Here is a 16,223-nt window from a genome sequence, read left to right as displayed (position 1 = left end):
TCAGCGTTATAGGAAATGAGCGCTCCACCCAGGCAACATGTCTGATCCACTATTCAGAGCTGTCTGTGCAGCAGGCCCTTCATCAGAACCTTGCATTCATGCTGGACTCGGCCGCCCCGCGCGCCATCCGCAAATCCAATATTATCGATCAGTCATCTAATTCCCGACTCTTTCAGCAAAGTATAAAAATAAAAAACGAAAGGCGATTCTAAAGTCTACTCTCCTACACGGACAATCGAATGAACAGACAGCTGTACATTCACCTTTTTATCATTTTTAACTGCAATTCATTATAAATGATGAGGAACTTTTCTCGTTAGTGCTGGAATACAATCAAAAAAAAGTTGGACGATGGTATTAGATTAACTTTGAATTTAAACCAGGATAATAAATTGACTGTATTTTAATTAATAAATCTGCAGTCTTCCTGAAAGGCAATTTAATAAATCATCACACGTGGAAAAAGAGAAGAAAAGGACGGGATGAGACTTGAACCTCAGCAGCCTCATGGGATAGTGGCGGGCTGTCGGTCAGAGCTGTTAATTGAAGGGCTACTGGTTCAAGTCCCTGGACTGACAACTCAGTGAGCAACTTGAAGGACTACAGTCTGCACTACTATATTATAGTATAGCATTACACTTAAGATGTCACTTTTACAACTTGCCAAGTGAGTTTTTGAGAGCTGTAGCAAATGCGGTGTGCAATGCTAATTTGTGGCTTTTTTGCTTACAATAGCAAATTTCTTCTGATGTGGCATTGCACATGAGACATATAATGCTCTTTCCCAAAATGCAAGTGAGTCCATTTCAGCTTTTAAAAACAACATGAGCACTGATTATGTTTAATAGGCTGTCATACCAATTGAAATTCCAGTCTGCTAACTTACAAATGTTCAGCAAAATATTATGAGGCCCAAAAGAAGCAGCATGTGGAAAGTAACGTGGAAATGCAATGGACATAAGACAATTAACAATATAGGCTGAGTTTACTGCTGGATCATTTTCTTGGAGTATTATAGTTTAAGACTTTAGTTTTATCTACTACTACATATTGCTTTCCAGTCGAACAAAACTTTGGTGGAATCACATGACCTCAGCTCAACAAGAATCATAAGATTAACTGATGTTTTGTTATGCCTGTGCACCATTTCAGAGACTAAAGTGTGTCTGCATGTGTGAATTCATACTATAGTAATCCCTTGTTTTTTCGAGGTTAATGAGGACCGAAACCCCCGTGTGATATGTGAAAACCCATGAGGTAGAGTCACACCTCTGACAGAATTTTCATGCATGTGTATGTAGGTACCTGGATTTTTTAAAAGTATTTAGACTTCACATACTGAATTTAAGACAAATACTACTGCAGTACTGCATGTTGTATTTAAGACAAATATTACTTAAGTACACGTTTACTTAAATCTGAAATTATTAAACCTTTTACAGTAACTGTACTGTTATCTCTTCTCGTTCCCATCCCTTTGGCTGTAGTCTCATGGAGAGTCACGGTTATATTAGCGCCACCCGGATGTCTAATAAGAGTGAAGCCTGTAGCTGACCAAACATGATACCAATCAGAGTTTACACTTGAAATTTCAAGGATCCATCCATCCATCCATTTTCTGAAGCTGCTTATTCTCACAAGGATCGCAGGCTTGTTGGTGCCTGGCTTCGGGCAGTTGGCGGGGGACACTCTGAACTGGTTACCAGCCAATCATAGGGCACACAGAGACAAACAACCATTCACACACCCAATCACACCTAAGGACAATGTAGTATGTCCAATTCACCTGCCATGCATGTTTTTGGAGTGTGGTAGGAAGTCAGAGTGCCCAGAGAGAACCCATGCGGGCTTGGGGAGAACATGCAAACTCCACACAGGAAGGCCAGAGCCAGGAGAATTGGAACTGGGTCCTTAGAACTGTGAGGCGGAGGTGCTATTCACTACGCCACTAAGCAGCCCCACTTGAAATTCCAATTTATTACAAAAGGTAAGTGATTTACAACGCTCCGGTTCAGCGCAACGCTTTCCTTCTCTTCCTTTGAGTCTACCCAACAGCGTATGTGAGTTTCATGAGGGGGACGAGCTCTCCTACAAGACACGTGATTGGTTACCGGTGAGACCATCGACCAATGAGGGCAGGAGTTGGGGCGGAAGTCGATTACTCCTCTATAGGGGAGATGCGAAGAAGCAAGGGATCACTGTAGTCTGAATTAAGACATGTAGCACACACTCATACGCTACTGCTCCTCTCATTCTACATTGAGTATACTTCAAATACATGATTTTGGCAATCCCTGGCAATTCCTAAACTATTGTGGCAACAGTGAATACACAAAGTCCATAAACAGTAAAACGACAAGACTTTATGAGTTTCAGTTCGTTTGTACGGTCCATCTGGGATGAGCTTGCCAGAAGATTAGCAAATCTTTCAGAGAGCAGCCAACCTTCTCTAGATTCCAGTGGCCCCAGACCAGCTAATCTTGCCAAATGTAAATTCTTTGAGAAGTGACTGAATGAATTTCATAAGATAGATAAAAGAGCGTGATGATTTTAGTCCGCCAGTGCTTCAGTGGCCTCTTTAGTATATTAGTGGCTTTGCTGTATTGAAGATAATAATCAACATTTCAACAGTCACACTGCATGGTTTTAAAAAAAAAAAACAGTTAAATGACAATAGTATGCGAGTTTGGGAAGCTGCTTATAGTTTTGAGTTCATTCGAAGGTGAGGAAGTGAGTCTAACAATCCATCCAATGAAAACCATGACTTTTTTGGACAAAATTGAAGCACAACTGTTAGTCTTACATTCATATTTACTCTACTTTCTGTTGATGAAAGTGGTTAAGGTTGGGAATCGTAGAGTATACACTATGCAATAACAGTGATGATCTGCAAATTATCATATAGTGTTATATTACCATACACTGTTTCAATGATGACATTTCTTTCGGATATTTCTTTATTGATCCTACTGGAGGAAACGCTGCATAATAGAAATAAATCAATACTAAACATGAAATGGCAAAATTACAATTTCTGACGCAGACACAGTGGGAAAAGAAAATGACTGTACTCCTTGAGGGAGTCTCCTTCAGGGTCATTTGGCCCAGAACATTTTATTCATTGTCCAATATTATTGGTAATTACAAGTAACAATGTTTAAATTCACTCTTCTCATTGTTTTGACTCGTCACAAAACAATAGGAAATAAACAGCAAGTATCAGAAAAGCCAAAACGTAAAAACACATTACAAAACAGGTTTTCATTGGCTGTTTAGATGCTGTAGTGCTGTTTTGACATCATGAGGAAAATACTAAGATAAAAAGTGTTACTGCAAATAAATTGGGACACCACTATCGATACCTGTTGGTGAAAATTAACAAATGTCTCAATATTAAGAGCTTAGATTTGTAGCACACCTTTCAAGGGACTAAATACACTTAAATATTAGTTTAATATTGATTGCAAATATTCTCTACCGCCTCTGATAATGATCACTTCAATCCTGTGGGGAATTGCAGAATTTGTCACTTGCCTGTGTTAAACAATAATGTATTCTAATCTTATCGTTTGTAGCTATAGTTTGTAAAGACACATATCTGCAATTAGTTTTTTTTCAAATAGTTAATTTATTTTAGGATGAAAAAGAAATTCAACTTGCCCTAAAATTATTTGACAGGTTTTAAAGGGCACGAGGGACCAAATTTTGAGTGTGTGGCAGTTGGGTCAATACAGAGATCCTGTCATTAAGCCTGTGCCAGTCAAACATCCAGCCATAATTGATGAATGTCGCCCTGGGAGAGGAAAGCTGTCATTGGGGCTGAAGGGACAGGGAGGAGTTGTGCACGGATTCACTGCTTCTGTCCTCAAGTCAATCTGCGAGGGTATAGCGCAGTGACTTCTGACTCTGAAACAAAGACCAAGAAGCCAGAAGCTTATTGGCTTTAGTAAGATAGACCTGTAACCTATGAGACGTTTAGAAATGGACTTGAAGAAAAACATGTTGCTCCGTGCCATGTTGCAAAGGAATACGTTTACAACATTTTTACAGTCTGAAAAAGAAAGGCTGGTTCTCACAGGCACTTTCCAGAAATTGAGCCGGTCCACGACAGCAACTCCAACATGAATTGACAGAGCTGCATTAAGTGCAAGTTTTAATACGTGTATTTTCCTGTAGGCCTGCTGCGTGGAGTTTGCATGTTCTCCCTGTGTTTGTTTGTCTCTACGTGCCCTATGATTGGCCAGCAACCAGTCCACTGTGTTCCTTGCCTAATGACCGAAAATTGCTGGGACAGTCACCAGCACGCCAGTGACCTTGGCGAGGATAAGCGGCTATGGATAAAGGATGGATGGATGGAACTCTTGTTCATTTTTCTGATAACATTGAGTCAGAATCTACAATGTAAAAAGTCATGAAAATAAGGAACACACATTGAATGAGAAGGTGTGTCCAAACCTTTGGCCTCTATCACACAAGTTGTTTGAGCCAGGTGTAACCTGGTATGATGGATAAAGGATTGTTAATAATCTAATTTTAAAACGGGGAGAAAGGACAATATGGTTTTGTGCAAGTGGAAGAGTTTTAGGCAAATTACAGGATTCACTAATGAATTGCATAGAGAGGGTTTGACATTGATTCATTAAAGTAGGTTCTCCTTGATTACATCTGTAGTAGTAAGCTTTTTTGGGGCCTCTCACAAAGACAGAGCGCGGTGGAAAATGTTGACAAGTGAGAAAAAAAAAATTCTACTAAGGTACTGCGCTGAGGTGGGTTGAGTTAAAATCACTATTGTACGCATGGCTTGGACAGCACAAATTAAAGACAGAAAAAGGGGAGGAGGAGGACGAGGAGAAGAGGAAAACGCAGATGGGGTATTATTTTTCTTTTTGTATCCCATCTAATTGCAATCATAGGCAGATGTTGGAAAGTGTGACAGCATCAGCAGAAATGCTGCTGAGAGCACAGAATCTTTGTCTAAAAATAATCAGACATTCTGTGTGCTGCTGTTTGTTATAATGGTAATCGATGCTGGAGGCTTTGAATTCCATCAATTTATAGATCCACTCTGTTCTGCCTGGTGACTGTACTGCTTCACAACCCCCACCGCAACGAAACTGAACACAGAAACGCACACACGACTGCGCGGAAAAATAGAGGAAGGTGCACTCTCTCCGCTCGGGTAGAAACGTGTGCTGGCATCTGTACATGGAGCAGAGCAGAGCGAGGACCAGCATGTGATTTAGATAAGTGTAGTTTCCTTTCATAAGAGCCTTATCGCCACCCATCCTCTGTCAGACACAAGATTGTCCATAGCTGCCCGAGATTAGCCGTGCATCTCAGACGCCAATTTTAGAAGGAGCGCTGATCAATAAATCAAATTGCTAGAATCAATGGGCCCAATCATTGCAGTCTAGCCCGGTCTCAACATTATTACAGGCAAACGCACCACCTCGCCACCCGCACCCCAGACGTTGAGGTAGGAGGTTGGAGGGGCTGAATTTTTGGTTGTTGGCAAGGCTTTGTGGACATTGTCATACTTTTGCAGATGGACGACAACAATAATTAGCTCTTCATCAGCCCTTCTTGGAATGCACGTTGTAGATGTGTGCATATGTGTGCTGAGAAGGGAGGAGGAGCCTCTGACCTCCATGACCTGGTGCTCGGACAACAAGCTGAGCATACGGCTTCTGATAGGGAAGTACTACGGTGCTGCTATCACCTGGCATCTCCCTCCATCTGTTTAGTCCAGACTGCTGTTCCTTCAGTTTCAGTCTCTGTCAATTAGGCTCGAACTGTTCCACTTCACATTAACCGTCGCATCAGCAGACAAAGTAAAACCACTACTTTTTTCTCCCTTTTCTGCTTGATGGGAGCAAAACAGACACCAACATAAATCCATAATTCTACAGTCAGACTAGACAAGAGAGAGTTCACGAAAGAGCAAGCCACCGTAATACAGCAAACCACCTACTCAAAGTGGTAGGTCAAACACTATTGATAAATTTAATACAATTCTGTAATTAACAGGGAGTTACTTTGAGGTGTCTCACCACTAGCTTTGACAAAGTGTCTTTGACTAAGGTCGGCATGGACGACTGACATGTGGGATTTACATTGGCAGAAAGAATTTCATTAGGGTGGTCACATTTCAAATCTAGTACCTCAGATGATTTACTCAAATCTATTTAACCTCATTATTATGCTGCAAATACTTTGGAAAGTAGAACCAGATTTTCAATGTTCACGGCTATTTATTTAAAAAACAGTGAATTAAAAAAAAAAAAACATGTTTCCTGCCTTTCAATGGGGCATCAATTAAATTCAGATTTCCACTTGCCGGATAACTATTCCCTGGGAACAGCAAGGAATGACCACAAATATGTTTTTAAGAAAATCCTCCTCTTTGGTTTGCGATTCTCAATTCATTTAGTTAATTAAATTCTATGAATCCTTGGCATATATTTGTGTTACCAAAAGATTAATGTGTGTCATATTTAGCATAGTCATACTTCATTTAGGGTGAGAAGATTGGTAATTCGGGAGGGGCTCAGTGTTGAGCCGCGAGGAGCCAGCTGAGGAGCCGTCGGGAGGAGGACACGACCCATGACACGCTGGAGAGAGTCCAGTCTCTTCCCACATTGCAACAAAACATGCATGGTGGGTCTAATGGACATGTCAAATTGCCCTTAAGTGTGATTGTGAGTGGTTGTCTCTGTGTGCCTTGCGACCGGCTGGCAACCAGTCCAGGGTATCCCTCGCCCACTGCCCGGAAACTCCTGGGATAGGCACCAGCAAGCCAGCAACCCTAGTTAGGATAGGCAGCTATAGAAAATAGATGGATGGATGCTTGCTTTATGTTGCACTATATTTGTTTTGATTTTGTTTTTTAATCATGGAAACTCAAGAGTTTGGAGATAATGTCTCAGCCAAAGCCACCAATGCTATTTTACTTGATTGATGCATCTCGAAGATTTCCTTGCTTATTCTGCACTCTCCGCACCTGAGCAGATAATGTGGGTCAGGCCTACTTGGAACATCACAGGTAACGGGAAGGCTGTACAAAATGTCAAAGTGGTGAAAATTTGGGGAGCACACGGCCGAAGAAACGTTTGCAGTAAATAATTCACAGAATTATTGTTATGAGTAGTGGTTTCCCACAGGGACAGATTTAATTGAAGGAACGGGTGTTGCTTGTGTGCTCTTGTTTGCTTTGGTGGCAACCCCAGTTCATTTCAATGTCAGTAAAAGGCCTCGCTTCATCATTCACTCCGCCCCTGACTCACATTACTGATCGCTACAATGTTAGCTTGATGTTTCATTCTGGCACTCGGTTTTAGAACATCATGGAGACATGGCAGCCACACTATGAGAGGCGGGGTTTCAGTGAACAAGCTGTTTCGCTCTCTGCTTAGAAATCCAGCCAATAAAAAAGAACTATTTCATATGAAATTTAATGTCAAATGCACCAAAGATGAGATTATCATTTAAATGTATATGGACTGTAATGTATATAGTTAAATGTAAAACGCTTAAAATACCATGTTATAGGCCATTTAAAAAAACTGTAACTTTTAAGTTTGTGTGTCAAGTAGTGACATCCAGGTCAATTCCTTGCATTGCTCACCCAAGCATTGCTTGTAAACATTCAGATTTGCTTTGCTTAAGAGGAAATGGTCCATTGAATGACTTCAATAACTAATTTCATGTTATATATTGAAGTATACAAATTTATGGTATAAAAGTATGGGCAACAAAAAAATGACAGCATTGTCACTCGTATACAATTACTGTATCGGTAACCCTATCAATCTCTATTAATGGTGATAAAGGTAATTTGTTAAAATAAAACAGCACATATTAGCCATTTGGTCCATTATTTTGGCCGATATTTGCAGATCTGATTGGCCGGCAGATTATCCTGTCGGGCCCTAGTTTGGCTGACGTTGTTTTTAACTGGTTTTGCACAAGTTTGGTTTCTGGTTCACGTCAGACTCCTGGAACATTAAACATTAAAGTTACTTTTTTTCTAATTAAAAACACAAGGAAAAATGATTATTGTTACTGTCAGCAAATTGCAATAAGATGCTTTTCACAAGCGGCAAATCACACGCATATGCAAAAAAGAAGTCTCGACATGACCTCTTTTCACCTGTGAAGCCCTTTGAGACTTCGGTGATTCAGGGCTATACAAATAATATTTGATTGATTGAATTTGATAAGATTATTGACCACACACACTTATTTACAAATTGTTCACTATGTGGTAGAGACACTGACTCAAGTGCAGGTTATGGAGATTTACTCAAAGTTCATTTACATTTCATAGCGAAACCTCTCGAATCTCAGACTGGTATGTCTGATAAATCATCCAAAACAATTAACCCCGAGTATGTCTTCAAACAGCATGCTAAAGCTTACACGAGGAAAAGAAATGTGCATGAGCCTTATGATCATCAGTAAAAGGTGTGACCAGTGTTGTCAGCCATTATTCATCATACGCTCCTTCATTTAAGAGAGTTTTTGGCACCCAACATAGCAGAGGACAGCCTACTTGTCAACACGTCTCTCATTTTAATTCTAAAAATGCCTGCTTGATTCACATGCACATGATTATTTCTTACAACTCACCACCGGTGTGGCAAACAGCAGAAGCACCATTAAGTTATGCAGTCTAATGTTACTCTTTTCTAAAGTGAGGCGAACATGTTACAGAATCCTGCACCTGTTCTAAATTCAATTCATACTGTACAACAAGAAATTCTGTGTGTTTAACCCCTGAGTTTCCGGGGAATTTTTACTAACATGGACAGACTTTGAAAGGGTCATAACACCGTCAAATTAGGGCTGCACAAATAATCAAATTTTAATCACAATATTGGCAGCCACGATTAATTAAGATGATCATGGCGATGTTAACATTTAAAAGGTCAAGCACTTTTTTAGATTACAAGTCAAATCAAACACGTTGTCATTCTACCACCAAGGGGCATTGTTTCCCACATGTTTGCATGACAAAGGCCTCAGCTTTTCGCATCCTAATACAGTGGGCCCCCGGTTTACGAACTCCCTGATTTACGTATTTTTCATCTTACCAACGTGGACCGCGGCGTTTTTTTGTCCCCCTTTTACGCACAAACCTTTCATCTTACGAACAATCTAACATGCCGGTCAGTGTGTCCGCACTATTTTTTTTCGCTTTGCTGCATCAACAAAATTAACTAATCTCGCATGTCACGGAAACGGCGATATGCTATTGGTCTTATAAGGTCACAGTCACGGTCTCAGTCACGGAGATGCCGATATGCTATTGGTCGATTAAGGTCACAGTCACGGTCTCAGTCACGGAGGTGCGGATATGCGACTGGTCGGCGTCGCGTCAATCACAGAAATGCCGATATGATATTGGACGAATGCCCTCATCTAGCTTGATGGCACGAGCTGGTCAGTGTGTTGTGAAGACTTTGCAAACTTTATCTGTTAGACATGGCTTCTAAAATTGCAAGCAGCGGTAAAGGAAGAAGTAAGAGGATAATGACAACAGAAACGAAGCAGGAGATAATAAAAAAATACGAAGGAGGTGCACGCATAGTTAACCTTGCTCGTGAGTATGGCCGTAACCGAGCGACAATCGGTACAATTCTCAATAACAAGGAAGCTATGATAGCAAGCAAGACTTCTAAGGGCAAGACTTTTCTTGTCAGGGGACGGACCTCGGTCGACAACAAAATGGAGAGGCTTCTTCTATTATGGATTAAAGAGAAGGAAATCGCCGGTGATATGTTCTCGTTTAAGAAAAAAAATCAAATAAATTCTGCGGGTTCGTCCCTGCTCCCCTCCGCCTCCACCCACCACCAGCTCAAGTCACACGTCGCCCCAAAGGTAAATGTCATTTTTTTCTTTGTATATTTATGTTATTAAATGTAACTGTACAGTAGATTATGTTACTACTTTTTAATATGTGTATAAAGTTGTGATGTTTTTACCTAAGGTTTTTGCACGCGTTGCACACATTCACTAATTAACATAAGTTTGGATTGCCCGTCATACGAGCAATTCGAGTTACGAGCTTAGCCGCTGAACGGATTAAGTTCATAACACGGGGGCCCACTGTATATTATATACCTGTGTGAAACGGCATTGAGTTTTTCACCTGTTTCGTAACATATACAGTGCTAGCTGCCAATTGAGACCCATTTGGAAAAATTTGAGTTAATTCGGTTTGGAATGACCAAAAATGACATTTTGCCTGCTAATCGTTTAAAATTTGCTTAAAGTAAATAATGCAAGCGAAAGGGATAAAAGGACGGCATATTGAAAGTCAACATGTTTTGACAATCTATGCAATATTTTGGCCTCATAGTGTTTTGTTTGTTTTTTGTATGCTTTTCCTTTGATATCACACATCAAAAACATCTAAAAGCCAGAGTTGGGTCAAAGGTTCCCCCAGGGGTTAATACAATTTGTGACATGATGCCTACAAATGAAAAGACCCATTAGAACAATGTATTTATCATCATTAGGCCATTAAACCCTGCTCCTTTTACAAGTGTGTGTGGTTACAATCAGCATGGCTTTGTCACCATGTGGTATATACTCTGTCTAATTATAGAGCTTTATGATACATTGGCAGACTACAAGGCTGGCGACACCTGACAAGACAAAATAGACTTATTTGGAGCCTATTTGGAGCAAGGAAGTTATGAAAGACAAATAGAGCTGGTAGCTTGAGAGGACAAGTATGACATTTTCAGTGGGGAACCTTTGCTGGATTCTTTTATCCCTAATGCTCGCGATGCTAATAGTAACTTAAAAAAAAAAAAGTATGGTTGTTGCTCAACTTGAACAATTAACTTATTAACTTTTGTTTTGCTGTTTCTTTTCAAAGCGAGGAACTGCAAATCGGGGTTGGTTTCTCTCTAAAGCGCCGCCATTCAGGTCAGTTGGTAAGAGTGCCAGGAGGCTCTGTAAATGCAGTTGTCGCTGCGATGGCCCACTTTCACTAGAAACCGCAAGCTGGAGCAATGCAACACAGCTAACCTGCAATTGTTTATTCTCTCTTAAGAAATGTCAATCTGTTCACTCTCAGGTGTGCTGCTCTTCCACTTGTTTTTGTTGTTTTCTACCCCGTGCACTCTCTCACTTTTCCCCTGTCGATTGCAGCGAGATCAAAGCTCCACTGCTGGAAGAATCTGAATATTTCAGGTATGAGAGGCGGACACGTTTCGCACCACCTGTGTAGCGCCGAGAGAGGTCCCTCCTCTCTCTCAGACTCAGTTATAGGGCCCTTGGGGCCCGGCGACATAAAACCGAGGCCACCTGTCTGAGAGAAAGGGAATGCTACTTTACCCTGCTTCTCTCTGCGGTGCTTTCATTTTACAATATTTGAACCAAAAATAAAATAAATCTAAATAGAGCGGCGAGAGTGGGAATAAAACTAGCGCTGACAACAAGCAGCTCGGCGCTTTGAGTCCTGTCACAAAGGCTCCAAGATCTGTACCAGCGCAGCAGAATGGGAGCATACACTTAAAAGGGCAGTTTATACATGAATCATTTTGGAATGTGCTCTGTTCTGTGCCACTGGATAGAGCTGTCTATTTGAAAAGGACCCTGGTCAAGAAAATGTTGCCATATTTTATTTGGTGCCTGGCACCAGACTGCCCAAAATGGTCAAGTCAGTTCAAGTCAAATTTATTGAAGCTTATCACTGGGCTTCACAAGTTCACAATTGACAAATTTAAACATAAAAAAAAAAAACAATAGTGCATTTTGTTCCTAAATACTGATTTAGATACTGCAAATACATTTTTTCATCGACTCGAACGAGACCAATAAATTTGCAGATTTGTTTCTTTTAAATTCTTAAATACAGTGGACCCCCAGGGTCCGACATCCCCGCCTTACGGACCACCACCTCACTTTTTGTGGCCCTTGAAATGCTGATTTGACTTCAGGTTTCTGACTAAAATACCAAAATTGCAAGTTGTCTTTAACGTTTAAAAATTTGGGGGAAGAAAAACAAACATTTTCTTATTCTCCAAATCTCTTTTGAACAGTTTTTGCCGGCTTCTGATATCAAATCTTGGTAAATTTGTGATCAACACACTTAAAATGTAATTGAATTCACAGTCATTCCGGCCCTCTGACAGAAACTATCACTACAATGCGGCCCAAAATAAAAATGTGTTTTGACATAGCCGCCCTAACGTAATGGTATTTTTCCCGCTTTACGACAAAAACAATTGTCATAACTCTAGGGGTTGGCTGTATTTGTGTTCGTTTTGTCTCCATCTTCAGGCGTTTTTAGGTAATTGCTCTTATTTTCTGGTCCTGTCAAACTGTCTGCGCTGCAATGCGTCACTCAGAAGCTGGTCTGCGTCACGACTCCCTAAGATACTGGTCTGCTATTGGTCGGCGTCACTGTCAAAATGGCGGCGTGCTACAGAATGGATCGCGTCTGAGTGCTTAAAATAACTATCTATTGTGGAATTTTACTGCTTAATTCAAACTTGAATGGTTGAGCCTCACTAGCCCCACTAACTAGGGAATATGGCCTCACAAGCTCGTCACATAAAGGTAAATAAATCATTTCTATATTTTTTACTTATGATGTTGTTTAATTGTATACATGTATATTATATATATGTAGCACTTACTATACTATTTTGATACCATTTTTTAATATGTATATACAATGTTGATGTTTTTACCTGGGGTTTTACATGCATTAGCGAATTAATATAGATTTGAATTGGCCGCCATACGGCAAATTCGCGTTACGATCCCAACCGCGGAACGAATTGCTCTCGTAAATTGGGGGCCCACTGTATATTATGCTGTTGACGGATAAAGGCAGAATCTTTGTCTCAAGATTCAGTTTGAGTCTGATTTTTGAGTGTACAATTCAATTCAAAATCAATATTAAATTTAAAATTATTTGAAAGATTTCTGCTTCAATTTATAGATGTGCACAGAATCGTCATGCTCTACTCCAGTCTGCTTTGCAAGAGAGAATGAAAAAATGAAGGATTTAACGTGTTGATTTTCTTTTCATGTATTAAGATTTGACTTGAGAAAAGTGCCTTTTCTACAAAAACAACATGAAGACTACAACTGTTCCTATTCTTTATTTTGACTCATTGATGTAATAACCACTAGAATATAAGACGTAAGCCTTCTATATTTGGTATTGGTAAAACAAGAGAAAATAAAAAAAAGTGACTTGATAGGGCATTTACAGTAATTAATGAAAATATCAAAGTGATTTCACCACCATTCTTCTTGATATATGTCAGTTTTTATAGCTTAATAGTAAGACCTTATTGTCTTGATATTTCCATTTATTCAGTTATTAATTTTAAATGCAGAGATTTGACTTTGTTTGTCTTAAATTGAAATGTCCAACTGCATTTAAATGCACCAAATAGTTAGTGGCTAGCGTGAACACTAGAGACGCGCTGTATTATAAAAAGACAGCCTAATTGACTGGCATTTTTTTAGCATCCTTATTCATCAATTAAATATAAATTTCTTACGGTGGTGTGTTGTTTTTGGTAAAGATGTGACATGTTGGCAATAAATGGGAGTCATCAGGACAAGTTAAGCTAAGTGCAATGCCATCGCAGCAAGTAGCTGCTACTAGACCACCACTCCAAAAGCAAACTACAAAATAAAAACATACAGCAAATACTGCATTGATGTCCATGCACTGTTTGGTGTGTTATATTTTGATGTTAACATTCACAGTACACCGTTGGCGTGTAATGTGATGTTAGTTGTCTTTTCCTTGGTAATGTGCGTTTTTTGTTGTTACATGGAAGCCGTTATATATTTTTTTTTGTATTTATGAAATAAATGTGGAGAATTTTATGTCATTCTGAACCATTGTAAATGACAATCTTGATTCTTAGTTTAAAAAAAAAAAAGTTAATCTGGAATCTGAAATTAATCTGCAGTCTGCAATAATGGTTTGTAAAAATTATATATCCGTGCATATAAAAGAAAAAAAAAATCTTTCTATATAGGAAATTAGTATTATGCACTCCTCTTGAAGGGCCAAATACCTCAAAGCATGTGCAAATAGTGCGTGCGTGTGTGTGTGCGTGCGTGCGTGTGTGTGTTTGCGTGTACATTTAAGAGACAAATACAGAGGATGCATATACACACACACGTGTTATCAGGGGTGTTGCCGGTGCACGTTCCACAATAGCAATTCGTAGCCCTGTCTCTCAAAAGGGCCGTTAAGTCTTTACAGCAAATTCCTTACATTCATCTGTGTCAGGGCACTCGGCGCACATTAGGCGTTTACACAAGAGGAAACAAAATCTATTTGATGCTACACTGCCCACGCGTCCACAACCCTCCTCCCTATGCTGGAGATTCAGTGTTTAACTTTCATTTCATATTCTGAAGAGGCAGGCGGACAGGCAAGCGGGAGGGGAGATTCGACTCCATCTTACTGTAAATCAGCGTTTTAACACACGCCTGAATGTTATCTGGGAAGAGTCAACAAGCACCCTCTCTTTTACATTGCTGGAGATATTTGTTTTGATTCACTCCGGAATGTGCCATTGATTTTTGTTATTCCTCCTATGCAAACAGCAGACCAGAAAAGTCACACTTCATCTTTTCGTCCCTGGCTTCTGCCGCTGCCCATCTTTTACTATCAGTGGTGCTTATGAGAACAAGTGGAGGTTAATCTGGAGCAGGTCATTGCCAGTCAGCTCATTGGAAATGTCAGAAGGGACATGCAGGCATTTCTTAATACCACACTAAACCAACAAGGGTGACGGCGCCAAGATGGATGAGTGACTAGGAGGTGTCCTTCCCCCACCTCTCACCGCAATCACCCACCTAGCCCGCTGCAGAAAACCGTATCAATCAATCGATTTATCACCATAAATCAGGCCGGGGTTTGATTGTATCAGCAAGTCGCGCGATCAATCAATTAGTCGAGACCTAGCAGCCCAATTTGCCTAGAGAAAGATGAATGCTCCCCCGCATCATTCATTTGGTTGTCCGTTTACCCATCAAACAGGGCTACTGGCGAGTCACGGGGCCAACAAGCATCCTCTTATCGATTTCTGCAGATTAAACTTGCAAAGGAATCAAAGGACACTTAACTGACTGGGAATAATTCTGCTTTTGCCGACAAGTATGTCCTGGGCTCTTCTTTGATAATTCTGGCTCACATAATCAAAACAAGCACAGAAACATTTGGAACAGAGATACTACTATGGCCGAACAAGCACAATGAGATATGCAAAAACAATTCTTCAAAGGGAGAGCACCAGTAGGAGGAACGTGGAGTCACACGGAACAAATCACAGATTATTATGAGCCACACCCAGTCAAGTTTTCATGATGAGACAAGGGGGACTAAGCTAGGAAACAGCTGGGTGAACAAATGTGAAAAGCGTACGTCTGATGGCAGATTTGTCTCATCCCAATTGTGAATTCTAATCCACGTTGTGACATTGGCTTCCTCGGTCCAATGCCTCCCATCTGTAACTGTGGTGTCAGGGATGTCTCCCAGGACAAGCTTGGAAACTACAGGGACAACGAAAACCGTCAGGACCAAGTAGAGCACAACAGAGAGTGCTGCCAGAGCCTCTGCTTGCAGGTTGGAGTGCGGCACTGTGTTGCAGCCATGCGTTGGAATCGTCATTCCTAGGGAAATCATCTCTGTTGGGATTGCCTTAAATCTGCAGGCCTTGTTTGTTACAGCCACCGCCAGACATATCCTCCTCATAACACCAGTCTAAAATGTGAAACACTGGCAAACTCTTTTCAACAGTAGATGCAGACTAACAGCGTAATATAAGTCTGCATTATTTCACTGCCAAGCTGTGACCAACAGAAATATGCAAGTAGGTTCCACGTCCCCTAATAGAGCTGAAATTTCCTATAAATACCACAAAATGGTAACAAAGCATTAATTTTCTTTTATAGATGATGAGGCTCATGCCTTGACTTCAACATAGTTGAAGAGCCTGGTGAATAAAAGCTGATCTAATCAGCATACAGAAAACAAAGTTAGATGACAAAAAATGTGTTTAACGTGATTTTTTTTAAAATGCTTTGTGTATGTCTGTATTATAATTAACCTCTATTAATCTCTTAAACTGACGCCTCTTTTTAAAATGAAACTTTGTCATTGTATTTTTGTGTGCTCCTGTCTTTTTTGAAATAAACAACACAGAACTAGAAGTGTAATTCTTGTGCAT

The 16,223-nt window shown here is 40.3% G+C and overlaps 1 protein-coding gene across 1 annotated transcript in view; it reads right to left on the bottom strand.

Annotated features, from left to right (window-relative positions):
• cux2b (cut-like homeobox 2b) overlaps positions 1-16,223 on the bottom strand; it is a 119,784-nt gene that overhangs the window by 70,904 nt on the left and 32,657 nt on the right. The gene's annotated exons all lie outside the window — the stretch shown is intronic.

The sequence above is a fragment of the Hippichthys cyanospilos genome, chromosome 1, assembly GCF_059441005.1.
Source record: "Hippichthys cyanospilos isolate Australia breed blue-spotted pipefish chromosome 1, RoL_Hcya_1.0, whole genome shotgun sequence".
Lineage (NCBI taxonomy): Eukaryota > Metazoa > Chordata > Actinopteri > Syngnathiformes > Syngnathidae > Hippichthys > Hippichthys cyanospilos.
This window is presented reverse-complemented; position numbering and strand designations above follow the sequence as displayed.